Source organism: Vitis riparia, chromosome 19 (assembly GCF_004353265.1).
Source record: "Vitis riparia cultivar Riparia Gloire de Montpellier isolate 1030 chromosome 19, EGFV_Vit.rip_1.0, whole genome shotgun sequence".
In the NCBI taxonomy this organism is placed as follows: domain Eukaryota; kingdom Viridiplantae; phylum Streptophyta; class Magnoliopsida; order Vitales; family Vitaceae; genus Vitis; species Vitis riparia.
In genome coordinates this window covers 20525184-20545358 of record NC_048449.1, presented here as the reverse complement: position 1 = coordinate 20545358, position 20175 = coordinate 20525184, and the positions used below count along the sequence as shown (strand labels likewise).

At 35.2% G+C, this 20175-nt stretch overlaps 2 long non-coding RNA genes across 2 annotated transcripts; both read left to right on the top strand.

Annotated features, from left to right (window-relative positions):
• Nucleotides 1-508: 508 nt before the first annotated feature.
• LOC117909650 lies at nucleotides 509-1828 on the top strand. The gene is made up of 2 exons (XR_004650417.1): nucleotides 509-657; nucleotides 1616-1828. It is a non-coding gene; the product is annotated as an uncharacterized LOC117909650 (long non-coding RNA).
• Nucleotides 1829-5825: 3997 nt separating this feature from the next.
• Nucleotides 5826-7102, top strand: LOC117908390. Its single transcript, XR_004650184.1, has 2 exons — nucleotides 5826-5942; nucleotides 6904-7102. It is a non-coding gene; the product is annotated as an uncharacterized LOC117908390 (long non-coding RNA).
• Nucleotides 7103-20175: the final 13073 nt, after the last annotated feature.

Sequence of the window (20175 nt, the reverse complement as noted above, 5' to 3'; positions counted from 1 at the left end):
GGTCAATTAAACGAGTTGAAATTTTATGTCATGTCAGTCTTAGGGTAGAAAATTTCTTAGGATTTTAGAAATTGAAATTTTCCGGAAAATTAAAAAAAAATGAATTAATTAAAAAAAATTATTAATTAGAATTAATGAAGAAAAATTAAATTAAATTGATGAATAATAAAATTGAGAAAATTTAGTTTTAGATTGGTGTTAATAAATAAATTGTGTGTTAAAAAAAATGAAAAAAAAATGAATTGGAAATCAAATAAAACAATTAGAATAAAGAAAAGAAAAAAAAAAGAAAAAAAATAAATTTTTCTTTATGCAAATGGGCTTTTTGGGAGTGGCCCGTAAGTATGGATGGGAATAAAATCTTTGGGCCTTGTTTTTGGGCTTTAGTGGCTGGTAGTGGTAGGAATACAAAAGTGGGCTGTTTAAAAAAAAAAAAAAAGGGAAAATGAGGAGTTTTTGAAAAAGGCAAAACACGGGAAGAAGGAAAGGAACAGCGGCTATGGAATTTTGGGGTTCTCGCCGGAGCTTTGACCGGCCGTTTGGACGGCCAAACGACCTCCGTTTCGGCCCAAATTCGGAGGAAGTGCTATATTCGACTAGAGGAACAAGTCTACGGTGGCTGATTTCGTTTTTAACTGCCAAATTCTCAGATTTGTGGTAGGGGAAAACTAACCCTAAAACTCAAATTTAATGTATTTTTTATTGAAAAATTATAAATCTGATAATTATGAGTTAAGTAGGTAATTGTGATGTTGTGTGAATTTTCTGGAATGGTTTGGGATATTTTTTCTGGATTTTTTTGTAATTTCCGGAATTCTTTGTAATTGATAAATAATTATTTTAAGTGTTAAAAATTGTTAGAAATATAGGAAAATTCCGGAATTAGGACAAGATTTCAAATCTAGTGATTTATGAATTTTTGAAAATTGATTGGAATATTTGCGGTAATTTTATTGTGAAAAAATTAGTTATTTTCAAATATTAGGAATTATTAGAATTATTGAAAAATTCTGAAATTGTAATATAAATTCAAGTATATTGATGTGTGAATTTCCGAAAATTCGTTGGTATATTTTCGGGAATTTTAATGTGAAATTTTATTTTATTGGGTTATTGAAAATGTTGGAATTGTTGAAATTATTGAGGAATTTTGGGGTTTGTGGCATTCATTTGCATCATGGTTGTATGAAGAAAAAAAAATTGTGAAAAATGTATGAAATGGAAAAAAAATAAAATAGTGATGAAAAGTGAAAGCCCGTGTGAGGCGAACTAAGAAGGGAGAGAGATCCCTAGGGTGAAAGACCCAAAAGTTTACCTCGAGAAGACTCCAAATGGGGAGTATATTTGGGTGCGGACGCGTATCCTTTGGTGAAAGCCCGAGAATGATAGTGCATTGTATGACTGTGTGTCACACGTTCATATGCATTCATTTAATGATTGGACGTTGTGGGATTGAGTATAATGTTATATGTTAAATTGTGTGACTTGATTTATATTGGTAAACTATTGTGTTTGGGTTATTGAAATATAGTAATCCCCCATTAACCCTTTGGGTGTTAGGCACCCTACTGAGCAATGTGGAAATGCTCACCCCTTCTTTTTTATATATTTTTAGATGCAGATATCACTCCTGAGGATCCACAGGTGGGACAAGGAGGACTTCAGGATGCCCTTGGAGCGGTTTAGTGGAATGTGTTTTATTTTTTTTATTGTGTTTGTGGTATTGAGACCTTGTGATAAGTGAATTATGGATAATGTAATAAGACCTTAATTTGATTAAGGGGATGTTTATGAAATTTTATTTTGGAATGCAATGATGTTTATTAAATCTTAATGTGTTTGAGTAAGGTTTGAAATATTGTTAGTTGGTGAGAACCTAGTGGGACTTATAAGTGAAAAAAAAAAAAAAAAAAATTCACAGTGTTTTAGTTGACTGTCAACATGGAATAGGAGAAACCCTTAGGGTCAAACCTTTGACCTGGGGTCATGGGCCAAATTTTGGGTGGCCTGGAATTTGGGTCGTGACAACGTGGTATCAAAGCCAAGGTTGCGATAATACCTTGGGGTCAATGTTTGTGAGTGTTTGTGTGTATTGTAATGTTATGATTTTTGTATGTGTTGAGGAAGGGATCAATAAATTTCCTAACTTGCCTTCGTGGTAAGGAGAAAGCCCAGAAGGACATTACAGAAATTTCCGTGGTGAGGAAGTTTCAGGATGTATTCCCAGATGAGTTACCAGGTTTACCACCTCATAGAGAGTTTGATTTCTCTATTGAAGTATACCCAGGAATTGATCCTATTTCAGTATCCCCTTATAGGATGGCCCCTCTTGAGTTGAAAGAATTGAAAACTCAGTTAAATGAATTGTTGGGTAAGGGTTTTATTCGTCCAAGTACATTGTCATGGGGAGCCCCAGTGTTGTTTGTGAAGAAGAAGGATGGCACACTAAGGTTATGTATTGACTATAGGAAGTTGAATAGAGTTACTGTGAAGAACAAATATCCTCTTCCAAGGATAGATGACTTGTTTGATCAGTTGAAGGGTGCAAAGTATTTTAGTAAGATTGACTTGAGAACTGGGTATCATCAATTGAGGGTTAGAGAAGAAGATGTTTCTAAAACCGCTTTTAAAACGAGATATGGGCATTATGAGTTCTTAGTCATGCCTTTTGGGTTAACTAATGCTCCCGCTGCTTTCATGGATTTAATGAACAGAGTATTTTGTGCTTACTTGGATCAGTTTGTGATTGTCTTTATGGATGACATCTTGATTTACTCTAGGAGTTTGGAGGAGCATAAACAACATTTGGTGACCACCCTTAAAACTTTGAGAAGGCATCAGTTGTATGGGAAGTTGGACAAAAGTGAGTTTTGGCTTACTGAAGTGAATTTCTTAGGCCATGTGGTTTCTGAGGCAGGAATAGCAGTAGACCATTCAAAGGTGGAAGCTCTACAGGAGTGGCAAAGGCCTACTAATGTATTTGAGGTTAGAAGTTTCTTGGGGTTGGCTGGATATTATAGGAGGTTTGTGGAAGACTTCTCTAGAATTGCAGCACCAATGACTCGGTTGACTAGAAAAGGGGTGAAGTTTGATTGGAATGAGGAGTGTGAGAATGCTTTCCAGGAGTTGAAGCGGAAATTGACCACTGCTCCAGTGTTAACTGCTCCTATTAGTGGAGAGTTGTTTACAATTTATTGTGATGCTTCCACAGTAGGGCTAGGGTGTGTGCTAATGCAGCAAGGCAAGGTGGTAGCTTATGCCTCAAGACAGTTAAAGCAACATGAGCGGAATTATCCAACACATGATTTGGAGCTTGCAGCAGTGGTGTTTGCCCTTAAGACTTGGAGACACTATTTGTATGGAGAGAAGTTTGGGGTGTACTCCGATCACAAGAGTTTGAAATATATTTTCACTCAAAAGGATCTGAACTCTAGGCAAAGGAGATGGATGGAGACATTGGAAGATTATGATTTTGCTCTTCATTATCATCCAGGAAAGGCGAATGTTGTAGCAGATGCCTTGAGTAGGAAGAGTGTTGGCCAGTTGTCTAGCTTGGAGTTGAGAGAGTTTGAGATGCATGCAGTTATTGAGGATTTTGAATTATGTCTTGGTTTGGAAGGGCATGGTCCATGCTTGTATAGTATATCAGCTAGACCAATGGTTATCCAGAGAATAGTGGAGGCCCAAGTTCATGATGAGTTTTTAGAAAAGGTTAAAGCCCAGTTGGTAGCAAGTGAAATAGATGAAAATTGGTCTATGTATGAAGATGGGAGTGTGAGGTTCAAAGGGAGATTGTGTGTGCCAAAAGATGTGGAGTTGAGAAATGAACTTCTAGCAGATGCTCATAGGGCGAAGTATACCATCCACCCTGGGAATACCAAGATGTATCAAGACTTAAAGAGATAGTTTTGGTGGAGTGGGATGAAGAGAGATATTGCTCAGTTTGTAGCTAATTGTTAGATTTGTCAGCAAGTGAAGGATGAACACCAGAGGCCTGCAGGGTTGTTGCAACCTTTACCTATACCTGAGTGGAAGTGGGATAATATCACTATGGACTTTGTAATAGGGTTGCCAAGAACTAGAAGCAAGAAAAATGGGGTTTAGGTGATTGTGGATCGTCTTACTAAGTCAGCCCATTTTCTAGCCATGAAAACTACTGATTCCATGAACTCTTTGGCTAAGTTGTATATACAGGAGATTGTGAGATTGCATGGGATACCTGTATCTATAGTGTCTGACAGGGACCCTAAGTTTACTTCTCAGTTTTGGCAGAGTTTACAAAGGGCTTTGGGCACCCAACTGAATTTTAGCACCACTTTTCACCCTCAGACAGATGGTCAATCAGAGAGAGTGATCCAGATCTTAGAAGACATGTTAAGGGCTTGTGTTTTGGATTTTGGTGGAAATTGGGCAGATTACTTACCTTTGGCAGAGTTTGCTTATAACAACAGTTACCGATCTAGTATTGGCATGGCACCTTATGAAGCACTCTATGGGAGACCTTATAGATCGCCCTTGTGTTGGATAGAAATGGGTGAGAGTCGTTTGTTGGGACCTGAGATTGTCCAAGAGACTACAGAGAAGATACAACTCATCAAGGAAAAACTTAAGACTGCCCAAGATAGACAGAAAAGTTATGCAGACAAAAGGAGAAGGCCCTTGGAGTTTGAGGAAGGGGATTGGGTGTTTGTAAAAGTGTCCCCTCGAAGAGGCATATTTCAATTTGGGAAGAAAGGGAAGTTAGCCCCTAGGTTTGTGGGACCATTTCAGATTGATAAGAGAGTTGGCCCAGTGGCATACAAGTTAATTTTGCCTCAACAATTGTCCCTTGTGCATGATGTTTTCCATGTGTCGATGCTAAGGAAGTGTACTCCAGATCCAACTTGGGTAGTGGACTTGCAAGATGTTCAGATTAGTGAAGATACTTCTTATGTAGAGGAACCTTTACGAATTCTAGAAGTTGGAGAGCATAGGTTCAGGAACAAGGTGATTCCTACAGTCAAAGTGTGGTGGCAACACCATGGGATAGAAGAAGCCACTTGGGAACCTGAGGAAGAAATGAGACGACACTATTCGCAACTCTTCTACGAATTTTAAGGTAAGCTAGTTTAAATTTTGGGACGAAATTTCTTTTAGGGGGGTAGGATGTAATGACCGGGTATTTTATGCCACGTTATCATTTTTAGTTTGAAAAGTCTTATTGTGTGTGATGGTTAAAAAGTCAAAAAGAAAAGTGTTTGGAGAACACGTGTCAATTTCGGATTGGTAAATTTCGTTTTATTGTGTCGGTCAATTAAACGAGTTGAAATTTTATACCATGTCAGCCTTAGGGTAGAAAATTTCTTAGGATTTTAGAAATTGAAATTTTTCGAAAAATTAAAAAAAATGAATTAATTAAAAAAAATTATTAATTAGAATTAATTAAGAAAAATTAAATTAAATTGAAGAATAATAAAATTGAGAAAATTTAGTTTTAGATTGGTGTTAATAAATAAATTGTGTGTTAAAAAAATGAAAAAAAAAATGAATTGGAAATCAAATAAAACAATTAGAATAAAGAAAAGAAAAAAAAAAAAGAAATAAATTTTTCTTTATGCAAATGGGCTTTTTGGGAGTGGCCCGTAAGTATGGATGGGAATAAAATCTTTGGGCCTTGTTTTTGGGCTTTAGTGGTTGGTAGTGGTAGGAATACAAAAGTGGGTTGTTAAAAAAAAAAAAAAAGAAGGGAAAATGAGGAGTTTTTGAAAAGGGCAGAACACGGGGAGAAGGAAAGGAACAGCGGTTGTGGAATTTTGGGGTTCTCGCCGGAGCTTTGATCGGCCGTTTGGACGGCCAAACGACCTCCGTTTCGGCCCAAATTCGAAGGAAGTGCTCTATTCAACTAGAGGAACAAGTCTACGATGGCTGATTTCGTTTTTAACGGCCAAATTCTCAGATTTGTGGTAGGGGAAAACTAACCCTAAAACTCAAATTTAATGTATTTTTCATTGGAAAAAATTATAAATCTGATAATTATGAGTTAAGTAGGTAATTGTGATGTTGTGTGAATTTTCTGAAATGGTTTGGGATTTTTTTTCTGGATTTTTTTTTAATTTCCGGAATTCTTTGTAATTGATAAATAATTATTTTAAGTGTTAAAAATTGTTAGAAATATAGGAAAATTCCATAATTAGGGCAAGATTTCAAATCTAGTGATTTATGAATTTTTGAAAATTGATTGGAATATTTGCGGTAATTTTATTGTGAAAAAATTAGTTATTTTCAAATATTAGGAATTATTAGAATTATTGAAAAATTCTGAAATTGTGATATAAATTCAAGTATATTGATGTGTGAATTTCCAAAAATTCGTTGGTATATTTTCGGGAATTTTAATATGAAAATTTTATTTTATTGGGTTATTGAAAATGTTGGAATTGTTGAAATTATTGAGGAATTTTGGGGTTTGTGGCATTCATTTGCATCATGGTTGTATGAAGAAAAAAAAAATTGTGAAAAGTGTATGAAATGGAAAAAAAATAAAATAGTGATGAAAAGTGAAAGCCCGTGTGAGGCGAACTAAGAAGGGAGAGAGATCCCTAGGGTGAAAGACCCAAAAGTTTACCTCGAGAAGACTCCAAATGGGGAGTATATTTGGGTGCAGACGCGTATCCTTCGGTGAAAGCCCGAAAACGATAGTGCATTGTATGATTGTGTGTCACACGTTCATATGCATTCATTTAATGATTGGACGTTGTGGGATTGAGTATAATGTTATATGTTAAATTGTGTGACTTGATTTATATTGGTAAACTATTGTGTTTGGGTTATTGAAATATAGTAATCCCCCATTAACCCTTTGGGTGTTAGGCACCTACTGAGCAATGTGGAAATGCTCACCCCTTCTTTTTTATATATTTTTAGATGCAGATATCACTCCTAAGGATCCATAGGTGGGACAAGGAGGACTTCAGGATGCCCCTGGAGCGGTTTAGTGGAATGTGTTTTATTTTTTTTATTGTGTTTGTGGTATTGAGACCTTGTGATAAGTGAATTATGGATAATGTAATAAGACCTTAATTTGATTAAGGGGATTTTTATGAAATTTTATTTTGGAATGCAATGATGTTTATTAAATCTTAATGTGTTTGAGTAAGGTTTGAAATATTGTTAGTTGGTGAGAACCTAGTGGGACTTATATGTGAAAAAAAAAAAATTCAGAGTGTTTTAGTTGATTGCCAACATGGAATAGGAGAAACCCTTAGGGTCAAACCTTTGACCTGGGGTCATGGGCCAAATTTTGGGTCACCCGGAATTTGGGTGGTGACAAACTCTGACCTACCGCGACCGTAGAACGAGAGGCGAGACGTTGCTGGATCTTCGAACCTAAGAACTCTGGCAACCTCGCCACTCACTTCCTTCAAATCTCCTTTCGTGAATATCAACTCAATATTCCCATGAGCAAAGCAACGTAACATAGAAAGGCCTCGTTACCCATTTTTCTAAGGTCTCAAATCCATCCCACCGACCACATACCTTTGACACTGCTAAAAAGCCATCAGAATGCACATCTTCTGGATTGGTAGTTACCTGCCAAGCCTGAGGGCGTTTTTCAAATGGTGCACCCATGTAATTCTTTAGAAGATCTAAGTTGGCACTTTGACCCCAGGTCGTGTCAAAAAATAGAGGTAAGACCTCCATTAAAGAATACAAGGTCCCCAGTATCCCTGATGTCATGAGAAATACAGAGACGTCATACTGCTTTACATATTCCAATTCTGCAGGTTCTTCCCATGATTTCATTTTTAATTTATGCTCTCAAGCAGAAAAGTAGTAGTCCCGCATAGCACGGTATGGTGTTGCAAATAAAAAAAAACATATAAATCCATACAGGTCCAACTGTGGGTTTCAGATGTTTATTATCAACTGTGAATCTGGAGCTTGAATTAATCTAGTTCACGAGCTTCTCACTTAGTTGGGTTTCATCATCTGAAATGACATATTCTTCAACTTGAATAACAACAAAACTGATGCAAGCTCTCCTAACAGTCTCGATATTTTCCACCAAGTGAGTCCTCCGATGCATTGAGAACACAAAGTAATCTGACCAAAACTCAACCCGCGGCCATAATAATGAGACTCCATGCATGATTACTGGGAAAAATGAACGAGAGGGACATGGGAAGAAAACGAGTTCCATGGGTGAGGGTAATGACATAGAGAGAGGAGTGGATCTAAGTGTGTGGTGGAGTGGAGGGTGATAGGATGATAGGTTTGATAATGAAACCGATACATGGAAGGCCTGAGAGATGTTGAATATAAGTGGTTTCGGGTATGAATGTGGTCATGCATGGCTATGCATGGCCATGCAAAGGTTAAAAGAGTGAACTTGAAGGGCACTTGAAAGAGAATAGGTGGGTGGTGTAGTGTGGTATAGAAAGAGAAAAATGTGGTGAGGGGTATAGAGGATAGGTGATTTGGGTATACATGGATGTAGAGAAATAAGGTGTTTTAGTGGTGTGGTCAGATGGGTATGTGCATGAGAAGAAGGAGATAATGGATATGAAGAGTATGGGTGATTTTAGATATAGCGAACGTGAGACATAATGGATGTGGCGAGCATGGAGTGGACTACTGGAAGACTGGAACGGAATCAGCCACATGCTCTAGAGTAGCCATGCACATCAAATTTTCTTAAACGCAGGGGATGAGTGGTTGGGCAATTGGAAAGTGGGCCTACTAGCAAGATAGTCAAATCAAATTCTTCACATTAGCAAAGCATTTGAGCTTTCCGCTGACGAACTCAATTCAGACCTTAGGACGTCAAATCCCTTTGCACTTCGATGAGTGTTTTCTTTGACGTCAAGCGCCACATTCTAACCATGCTAGAAAGGATAACAATTTGCCTCACTGCTTCTCATTGGTTCTAATTCAGAGCGTCTCCCATGGGTTCGCGGTTGAGATGTTCAATTTAATCACCATCCTCCAGATCCACCAATAAGTAACTTTGATTTTATGGCTCGCTTAGACTGGCATTGACAATAGGAACAACCCTGATCATAAAGGAAAACAATAGGGGCAGATCTGGATTTTACAAGGCACCTTGATCGCTCGGATTTTGTCGTTTATTGGATCAAAACAAAATTTATAACCTAATTCACTATTCTATAGCAATTTGTACCCGATCAAAAAGTGGTTTTAGTACAAACTACCGTAGTATAGTGGTATTTAGGTATCGTCCACAAGGATGGATTATTCTCGGTAATTAAGGCTTGAACGAGATGATAAGAAATGATGGTGATCAAGTGAAATTTACTTGAAATTGCATGATAAATTCTCAAGATAGCAATGTATTCAAATTGAATTGAAAATGAAGTGTAAAAGAGAAGAAAATTTATAAGATGTGAGATTCTCGGAGTTAGGATTTTCTAGAGAGCAATTTCCATGGTGAATAGGTGTTGAGATCTAATTTTCATCAAGTTAGATTGAAAACCTAAATTTTCAATCTAAACCGATTTTTGATTTAGCTTTAGATCTAGATCTAATTTCTCTTAAAATTAGGTAATCTAATCCAAGAGATCAATTTGAATCATAAATTCAATTCATCTTAAACTATCTTCCAATGATTCACACAATGCAACTATTCAATTTCATCAAATCTAGCATTAAGAATTTGATGAATCTACCTAGCTTGCATTGTAGCAATCATTCAAGACAATTTGAAGAGAAAAATCCCCAAATTTCAATTAATCAATCAATTGGATCTAATTACCTTTACAATTCAGGCTCAATTCTCTAATTCACCATAGATCTCGCCTTTAGATCCTCCCTCCTCCGAGAAAAACGTGATTTAGCCACTCATGCTTGGAGATTTGATCTCACAAGACATGTTTGGCTACCGAGAAAATAAGAGAAAATAAAGGAAAGTAGAGAATTATATAGAGAAAAGAAATCTAAAAAGTTCTACAATTAGAAAATGTATCAAAAGTTTTTAAATGAGTTAATCCCGTTTCTATTTATAGGCCAAGGTAAAAATGACACTTGGCAACATTCTAGAGGTCTTCCGGATGCTTCTTCATCAAGGAAGCTGGAGAAAATGAATTTTCGCACGAGCCCTAGCAATCTCGCATGATGGTGCGAAGTGGAGAATGCAACAGCTTCCTTTTCGTTCTTCTGGAGCGTTTCGCATGACTGTGCGAAAATTTCGCATGGTCATGCGAAATTACTTCCTCAAAATTTCCTCTTATGCTGCAGCCACCTCCCTTCTGTCTCATTTCGCATGACTGTGCGAAAATTTCGCATGGTCATGCGAAACCGACAATTATGCTATCCCGGCTCCTCTTTACAACTTCTCTCATTTCTTCATGTTTAATCCATCTCCACCACCTTCAATTAAGCTTCAAAGCTTGGTTCAAGTGCATTTCCTCTTCTTTCATTATGCATTTGGATCATCATCAACTTTATTTGTTTTCTTCAATTTGATTCATCTCTTTTGTCACAAATTTATCAAAAACATACCTTGAAATGACTCCAAAACTCCATAAAACTTGTTAGTAACTCTTGAAAGGGCAACAACATGTTAATTGAGTGTTTTAGGTATAATTACTACTCAAAAGACGTGAAACTCATGAGAATTATTATCTAAAATATGCTCTTTTTGAGTAGTAATCACACCTCACCCCATGTCTTTCAACTTTAACCTTACTCCCCGCCTACATTTTCTTCCCTGAACCTTTGGATCACCTTTAAATCCATAAGGATAGAACCAAGACCAGTTTCATTCTCATTGCAGATGTAGAGAACTAACGGGTTCAAAACAAAGCATCCATGAACACAAACCAGTTAACACTCCTGCTTCATTTAAACTGATGGATGATTCTAGTTGTTTTATCAATTACAAGAAGTCTGGCTCCATTTCTGGGGTCTTCGTTCGTGGGAGGAACCTCAAGTATGGGAGCCAAAACATCAGCTAATACAACACATGTATACATCTCGTCCACTGGGTCACGGATCTGGAACAGTAAACTAACTCACAACCCTCTCTTCTCGTAGTTTCACTCTCCATTACAGCTTCATATCCAAGAAAGTTCGAACACGAAAAGCAGAGAGAAAAAGTAGAAAAACAAAGCAATGGAGGAAACAAATAGGATGAAGCATTAAGAACTATACTTCACCTCTTAGTAAGTGGGCTTGTAGATGGGTGAATTAAAAGGTCATTTTTCTTTAAAATGCCACAAAGGAGGTAAAATAAAGTTAAATCAATTTCCAATCATAAACATAAGCAAAAGAGGAGCAATCAACCATGAAGAACAGAGCATAACCCATCCAAAGATCAACAATAATGCATCTCAATAACATTTTATGAAGAGGAAAAGAAAGAAACAAGAACATAGTGGGAAACTTACCTCCGGGAAAAACCTGGAGGCTCTTTTTCTCTAGTCCTTGGTAACCTCTTCAACTCAAAACCGCCTCCTCTATGACTTATCGCTCCTCAGCTCCAGAACCCCACACCTTACCTCTTACCCCCTCAAGAAAAGAAACTCCTGCTGAAAAATATCTCCTCACCTCTATCCTCTCCTTCAGCAAAAACCCAGCCAAAAGCTCCACACCTAGCTTGCCCCCTCAACTCCCGAAACCTCCTCTTTTTCTCACAAAAAGCACCACCCTCTGCAGAATCCTCTCTCGCCTCTCTCTACCAGATTTCCCCCTCCAAAAATATCTCCTAACCAACTTCCTAAAAAGCAACCCTACTCTCTGCCCCTGCCGGTCACTCCTAGCCTCAACCAGAATATCCTTCTCTCTCTCATACGCTTCCCCTAACGACCTGCAATGCCAAAAGAACTTCCTTTCCACGTGTCATCCTCTTGTTTGCTCCTTGATTCCACTACCTGATGCCATAGCAACCAAACGAGAATCAACACGTGGCTACCCACAACTGCAACACCTGGCTAAAAGATCTGCAGGAAAGTGAGGAAAATAAGCCCCTAAAATGGGGGTCTACAATCCGTAAAATTGAAATACCATATATCCATAAAATCCTATTTTTTAATTCTTGCCTAAAACCTTTCGTGACTTCGTCAATGCATGTGAAAGTTATTCCAATCACAGAAAAAACCAAAAAGTGAAAATGAAAACTTTAAAAATGTTAAGTATATTACTGTCTGTGTTATTTTTGGTGAGAAGAATCTTGAATTTTGGATTCATATATATTTTTGAAATGAGTGATGAAAAATTATTTTCTTGACCTTGTTTTCTGGTGAAGGTAATTAGGTTATGTATGTTTCCTCGAAAATATTAAAGAAAGAAAAAAAATATATAAAGAAAAATTATTTTTTTTCATGTTGAATTGTCCTAAGAAAAAAAAATATCAAATCTAAGTTAGTCCTTCTAATAACAAATCTAAGTTAGTTCTTCTAAAGAAAATTTATTTCCCTCCTCATCCTATAAAATACGTGCAAAAAACATTTTCCTGTAAAAAAAATCTAAGTTAGTCCTTCTAATAACAAATTTTAGAAAGTTGGACTATCAACTTAATGAATGAGATTTATTCTATTTTAAAACAAATGGATCTTCAAATCCCAAATGTCAATTATATTGAATCCTTGTCGTAAGGGTTTTGTAGTAAATGGATATAATTATTCAAAGCCATTAGTTAATGCCATATTATCATAAAATTCCTTCCAATTGGTATTATATCTCTTCCCAAATTAATAATTCTTTTGTTGGTCAAAATTCCCTACATAAAATTCTTTTGAGAGAATCGGAAGAGACAATACCGAGCAATTTAGGGCTGCAGAGCGTTTGTAAGCATAGGGGAAGTCGCACGGGCGTGCTCATCACGTGCATAATATAATAATGTGAATCCTATAGCATTAGGTGGCACGTGGGAAGCACCCTTGCGTGCTCATCACGTTTCAAAATTATTCATATAAATTGTTTAATTATTTTTTCTTTACATTCATTTTTTCGATTGACTTAATCATCTCAATATGAAAAAGCCTTGACCATGTTATTAAACCATAAGAAACAATTTTACTTATTTAAAGATCAATGATAAAGCTACAATCAAAATGTTTACCACATATTTGGCTCTTGAAAAACACCAAGCAAAATATAAGAAATAAGAAATAATATATATATATATATATTAGTAAAAGGAAAATAGATTTAAAATTAATAGATTATTTTTATTTACTTATTATGATTTATTTTATTTCATATTCTATATAAAAGACTAAAGAATTTAAAAATATATATAAATTTTTAACTATTTAAAATTATTTTTATTTTATTTCATAACTTTTTTTAATACTTTTTTTTATTTTCCTTCTTTTTTTCATGAATTGACTATGAACAACTTATCTACTTATAAAGAACACATGACTTATATCTTTTATGCAACTCCTAATGCACCAAAGTTATGTAGAATGTAAGAGATATGAGTTAAATGTTCAAATCAATGTCAATGCATAAAAATGATAGCAAAGAGACAATTGAATATGACTTTGTTACATCATGTCTTGCTTTTAGGGGTTCAATCCCAACAATAGATTCATTTCCAGATCTTTATTGAGAAATTATGCTAGAAATGAAAGTCTTAACACCTTCCATGAAACAAGTCTAAGTAAGAACCTTAGTTGAATAAGCCCTAATAAAAGGCAATGTATGAAATATTGGTAAATACAGATATATCGGTATTTGAATTTTATGGAAATATCAGAGAAATGTTAGTGAATATTTTGACAAAAATATCACTCAAACATAAATGGTTTAGAATTCATGAAAAAGTTTAGAAAACTTAAAAAAAAAAAATGATAGAATAAATAAAAATACAAATATTAAAGTTATTTTGTGAGTGTAATTGACATAAGTATAATTAAAGATAATATTTATCAAATTTTTATTAAAAAAATTATTTTAAATTCCTCTAATATATTTGTATTAATTTATTTTAAAATTTTAAAAATATTTTTATTAAAACATGTTTTATTACATTTTAAATAAAAATTTGAATTGATTTATATAAAATATTTTATTTGAGATTTAATTTCTAAAATTTTATCACAAATCTATGGAACAACATTTTCAATTAACATTAATTTATTTAAATAATTAAAATTATTAATAATTTATCTTATTAAATTAATTTTAATTTAGAACTTCATTATTATTTTTATATTGTACCAATTTTTTAGTAAAATTATAGTTTTAATATTTTAAAATTAAAAGGATAAATATAAAAAAAAAATTAAGAGTGAAGTGATAATATTTTTTTAAAATAGGATTAATGAGATAAATATGAAAAGTAGTTAAAAATAAATAGATAATATAAAATAAAATGGTAATATAAAATAAAAGATAAATTCAAAATTAATAATTAAAAAATAAAAAAACATAATAAATATAAAAAAAAATTGTGATTTTTCGAAAAATCGCCAAAAAATTGAGCGATTTTTCAAAAAATCGCACACTTTTCAATGATATATCGTCAATTTTTTGTTGTCAAACCTTCCCACACGCATGTTGTCCCCATACTTGATTTGATCGTCGATTTTTCGATTTTCCATCGAAATATCGATAATTTTTCTAATTTTTGGGTGATTTTTTGCCTAATTGATAATCAGTGGTCGATTTCATTTTGGCCACCACCAATAATTGAATTTTCGCAAATATTTCGATGATATTTTCCGATTTTTCAAACATTGATAGAATGAGCAACCTTAAAATCTTTCACAAATGACAAAAGGTTGCCTTGGTTTATCAATCACAAAGTTGTAATCAATCCCAATATGGGGACCCTCTAGTGCATTACAACTATTTACCCTTCCTATGAGGGCTCATTTACAACTTATGTCTCCTCCCTTGGCCAAAGAGAGGCTACTACCACCCACCCCTAACCTCAACAAATAAGCAATACTTATAAGGCATTAAAATGCCATCAAAAGCCTACATTCTAGAATGTAGCAAAAGACACTATAGTAAAAGCCTTGCAAAGGCAACAAGTAAAAGTCCTGTGATGAACACAAATAATCAATTGAAACAAAAATGTCCAATAGAGGTAATAATTATTGAAGGTACTCCAAAGATAAGGAAATAATCAAATAAAGACAAGATAAGCTTTTTCTCCTTAACAAGGAGACTTGTAAGAGGAACCACTTTAGATTTAGGCAACACATTATGATCCTTTAAAAGACATAAAACCTAGACCTTCACTCTTGATCTCATTTCGTAAAATCTAGCTAAGTCATAGAACTGTTCTTGAGATGGTACACGTTAATCTTTAAATAGATTTACTAACATACCAAAGGCTTAGCTCTATCACAAACAAATGATCCAAAGAGAGTTACCTCTAAGGCCTCTAACAACTATGTTAGGTAGTTCCCAAGCAAGTTCAACTACAATACTTAAATCACTTCAGCACCAACTTAGCTCTTTGGCATCTTCATTAGACTAATGTTTAGCACTTAAGTGAAACATTAAACAACTAAGTACAAATCAAAAAGCTAAAGAAGGGTAATGACAAGAAAATAAACCACTTCAAGATTAGATCTAGACAAGGTGTCATCTTTAACCTACGCTAAATCCACAAGGAACTATCCAATAGAACTCGTTGCACGACTATAAGAACCAAACTCAAAGCAAAGGTCTCCATGTCTGTTGAGATATTAGGAATGTTTAGATATTAGGAAAATTGAGATATTAGGAATGTTGAGATATTATGATATTAGTTGTTCTTTCTTTTTATCATTCCTTCCTTGTATCATTCTTTCCCATTCTTAGAATGGTGATTACCCTCTATATATACTTTGTACATGAATGAATGAAATAATTAATGAAAAACTACCATTCATCAATTTGAAGATGGTATTAGAGTCATGGAACTAAAATCCTGGATATTTTGTCGGTAAGGCCAACCATCGCCCCTCCTTCGCGATTTAAAAAAAAATGAGTGAAAAAAAATACTATTGTTTTTCAATCTGAAGGTACTTTTAATCCAGAAATTATTTTGACTGAATCAAACTATGACGTTTGGTCACAACTCGTGGAGATGTATATTGTCGAACGGGAAAAACTTTCCTACATTCGATGTAAGACAAATCCACCAAAAGAGTTAGAAGATGGATATGAAAAACGATATGCTGATAATCAAAAGGTGAAGAGATGGTTGTTAATGTCCATGAGTCCAAAATTATGAAGCGTTACTTACACTTACCCACCGCTCAAGAAATTTGGAGTGCATTATCAAAGACCTTTTATGATGGAAGTGATGAATTACAAGTTTTCACTTTGAATCAAAAAGCCTTCATTGCCAAACAAAGCGGCAGGTCTCTTTCTGAATATTATGGAAAGTTAACTGAAATTTTTTGCGAATTGGATCATCGGGATAAGGTAGTCATGAAAGACCTTGAGGACATTGCAGCACACCAGAAATCTATTGAACGACAACGGGTGCACATCTTTCTTGCTGGATTGGATGGTGACTTTGAGCAAATTCGAGGAGATATTCTATGCAAAGATCATTTTCCCGATTTGGAAGAATGTTATGCACTGATTCGACGAGAGGCAATGCGTCATGCTAGTATGAAAGCAAAATCTGACAACCCTGACACCTCAGCTATGGTAGTCTGACAACGATCAACCCAGAATTGGTAGGACCAATCCAAGACCAACCATCCTAAGACAGACCCTAATATTGATAAGTCAACCTTCAAATGCACTCACTACAATAAGACTGGTCATACCAAGAGTCGTTGCTTTGAAATTGTGGGATATCCAGACTGGTGGGATCATAATCGTGATCAACGAAAAAAGGATTCCAAGAAAACCTCGACTGCAGCTGTTGTCGAAATAAAAACAGAGGCTAATGTTGCTAAGAAAGCGTCTGCATTGGTAGCCGCTACAGATTATGGTGGTAAGTTTTTAAATACTTCTACACTTGTTATTAATAGTGCATGGATAATTGATTCTGGTGCTACAGATCATATGACTTTTGATTCTAGACAGGTCTCACCCTTTAAACTTTCCTCACAAAAAATTGTTTCCACAGCCAATGGTAACACAACCCCAATCATTGGGGAAGGATCCTTAACTCTTACTTTGAATTTGGATTTTGTTTTAGTTGATCCATTCATGAAACGGTTACCACACCGTCATAATAGAGGTATTCCTAAACCCACATATGAACCTGAATTGTCTACCAAAGTCAAATATCTCATGAGCAACTATGTGTCTAGCCATCGTTTGTCTAAATCAAATAAGTCATTTGTAAATCAATTATCTATTGTAGCTATTCCTAACAGTGTGTAGGAAGCCTTAGCTGATCCAAGGTGGAAAGCAGCTATGAATGAAGAGATGAAATCATTGCAGAAGAATGAAACATGGGAACTCGTAGAATGTCCACCAGGAAAGAAGCCGGTTGGGTGTCATTGGATCTATACTGTGAAGTACAAGGCAGATGGTAATATTGAACAATTTAAAGCAAGACTGGTAGCAAAAAGGTACACTCAAACTTGTGGAATTGACTACACAGAGACATTTGCACTTGTAGCTCAGATCAACACAGTTCGAGTATTACTGTCTTTAGCTGCAAACCTGGATTGGCCATTACAACAATTCGATGTGAAAAAAACATTTCTGCATGGTGAGTTATCTGAAGAAATATATATGGATCTTCCACCAGGATGCATGGTGTCAAAAAAGCAATGTCAGAAGATGTGCAAATTGAAGAAGTCATTGTATGGGTTGAAGCAATCCCTGAGAGCATGGTTTGGAAGGTTCACAAAGTCAATGAGAGTTTTTGTCTATCGTCAAAGTAATTCAGATCACACTTTGTTCCTGAAAAAACAACATGGTAAGATTACGACACTCATCGTATATGTGGATGACATGGTAGTTACAGGAAATGATCTTGAAGAAAGAAAAGCTTTGCAAAATTATCTATCTAGAGAATTCGAAATGAAAGATCTAGGTCCTCTGAAATACTTTCTTGGGATTGAAGTTTCTTGATCAAGTGAAGGAATTTTTCTGTCTCAAAGAAAGTATGTCTTAGATCTTTTATAGGAGACTGGAATGTCGGGATGTCAACCTGTTGATACACCAATAGAAGAGGTCTAAAATTGTGTGTTAAGCCTAATCAAGTATCAACCGATAAGGGAAGATACCAGAGACTTGTGGGGAGATTAATGTACTTAGCTCATAGAAGATCAGATCTTGCTTATGCATTGTGTGTAGTAAGTCAATATATGCATAATCCTGGAGAGTAACATATGAATGCAGTCATGCATATTTTGAGGTATTTGAAGAATGCTCTTGGGAAGGGAATTTTGTTCACTAAAAATGTTGATCATCAGAGTATAGAAGTATATACTGATGTTGATTGGGTCGGTGCAGTGGATGATAGGCAATCTACATCTGGTTACTTTACCTTTGTAGGTGGTAATCTTGTGACATGGAAAAGTAAGAAGCAGAATGTCATCGCTCATTCAAGTGCAGAAAAGGAATTTAGGGGTATAGCTCTAGGACTTTGTGAGGCATTATGGCTAAGACTTCTCTTACAAGATTTAGGTTACCTATCTAGGTAACCAATCCGATTGCTTTGTGACAATAAAGCCGCATGTGATATTGCTCATAATCCAATACAACATGATCGTACAAAGCATGTCGAGGTGCACAGATTCTTCATTAAGGAGAAGTTGGATGATAAGATTGTGGAATTGCCTAAGATTTGATCAGAAGATCTATTGGCCGATATCCTCACCAAAGTTGTAGTCTCAAATCGAGTGTTCTCAAAATTTTTAGATAAGTTGGGCATGTGTGACATCTATGCACCAACTTGAAGGGGAGTGTTGAGATATTAGGAATGTTTAGATATTAGGAAAGTTGAGATATTAGGATATTAGTTGTTCTTTCCTTATATCATTCCTTTCTTGTAACATTCTTTCCCATTCTTAGAATGGTGATTACCCTCTATATATACTCTGTACATGAACGAAATGAAATAATTAATGAAAAACTACCATTCATTAATTTGAAGACCAACTTTCAATCAAGCTCAAACAAACTTCTTACTCCAATATGACTCCTCAAAATAGACTTGAGCAAGCTCAACATCTTTAAAAAAAATACTTGACTAGAGATGGTTCATTAAAACCAAACAACTTAACTTTTCAAACTTACTCCTTTAGAAGAAGAACCAACATATGAAGCAACATCTCTTAACATTATTTTCCCAATAGATAGCCTCCACTCTTTAAGTCCTTTGTCTAAAAAAAAGCAAAGGTTGAGTAGGAGGGTTGGGGTTGGGGTAATGAAGGGGGGAAAAAAAGTAAACCATCCCAAAAAGCTACCTTCAACCATCCAACCTCAGGGCCATCTTAGGGAAAGAGGTAATATCGTTCACTCAATTTGACTAAAATACCTAATTTTTAATGAATATCACAAGTCTACTATAAAGCTAGTAACATTTAGAAAAGTCCCCTACAAAAGCTGATAGTCTTTGAAAAGTCTTTGTAGCTAAACGAAAAAAAACCCATGAGGCAAGAAGCCTATAAAAAGCCTTCAAATCCTCTTAAGTGGGGAAAGAGAGCTCAACCTTCAAATAGAACTACCTTCAAGCATCTCAGGGGAAAATTAACACCTAAAAGGTTTGCATGAAGTGTAAACTATTGCAAGAAATAACAATATTGAGAAGTGACATTCCATTCAACTATTGCTTTGTGCCAAAACCTACAAAGCTTGTAAAAGAAAGAAAAAATAAATAAATAAAGGAAGCAACTTCTTAGAAGCTTCATGATCAAGGAGCTTATAAACAACTTCTCTCCAAGTAAGAAACGACCAAGTCCTCCTCCCTTCCAAATCTCTCTATGTATCTATTAAATAGATGAACAAAAATTCAGTTACTCCTTGAAGAATTTCAGCATCTTCAAAGACCTATCGAAGCTTTAGAAGAGAAAAAGGAAGCTTGACAAATAAGAAGGTAATAAAAAAGAGAAGACCTGAATTTTTGTATGTGATTCGATTAAAGTAAGAAAAGTTAAAAGAATTGGACTAGAAAAGAAAGCATCTAGAGATATATGAAATCATAAAAGAATATACATCACACATCTACCTATCCAATAGTAACGATGGAGCAAAGGTAATCAGTGATGGTTGGGAAGTGATAATTGAAGACCAGGGATAAGGTTGCTACAATGGGCA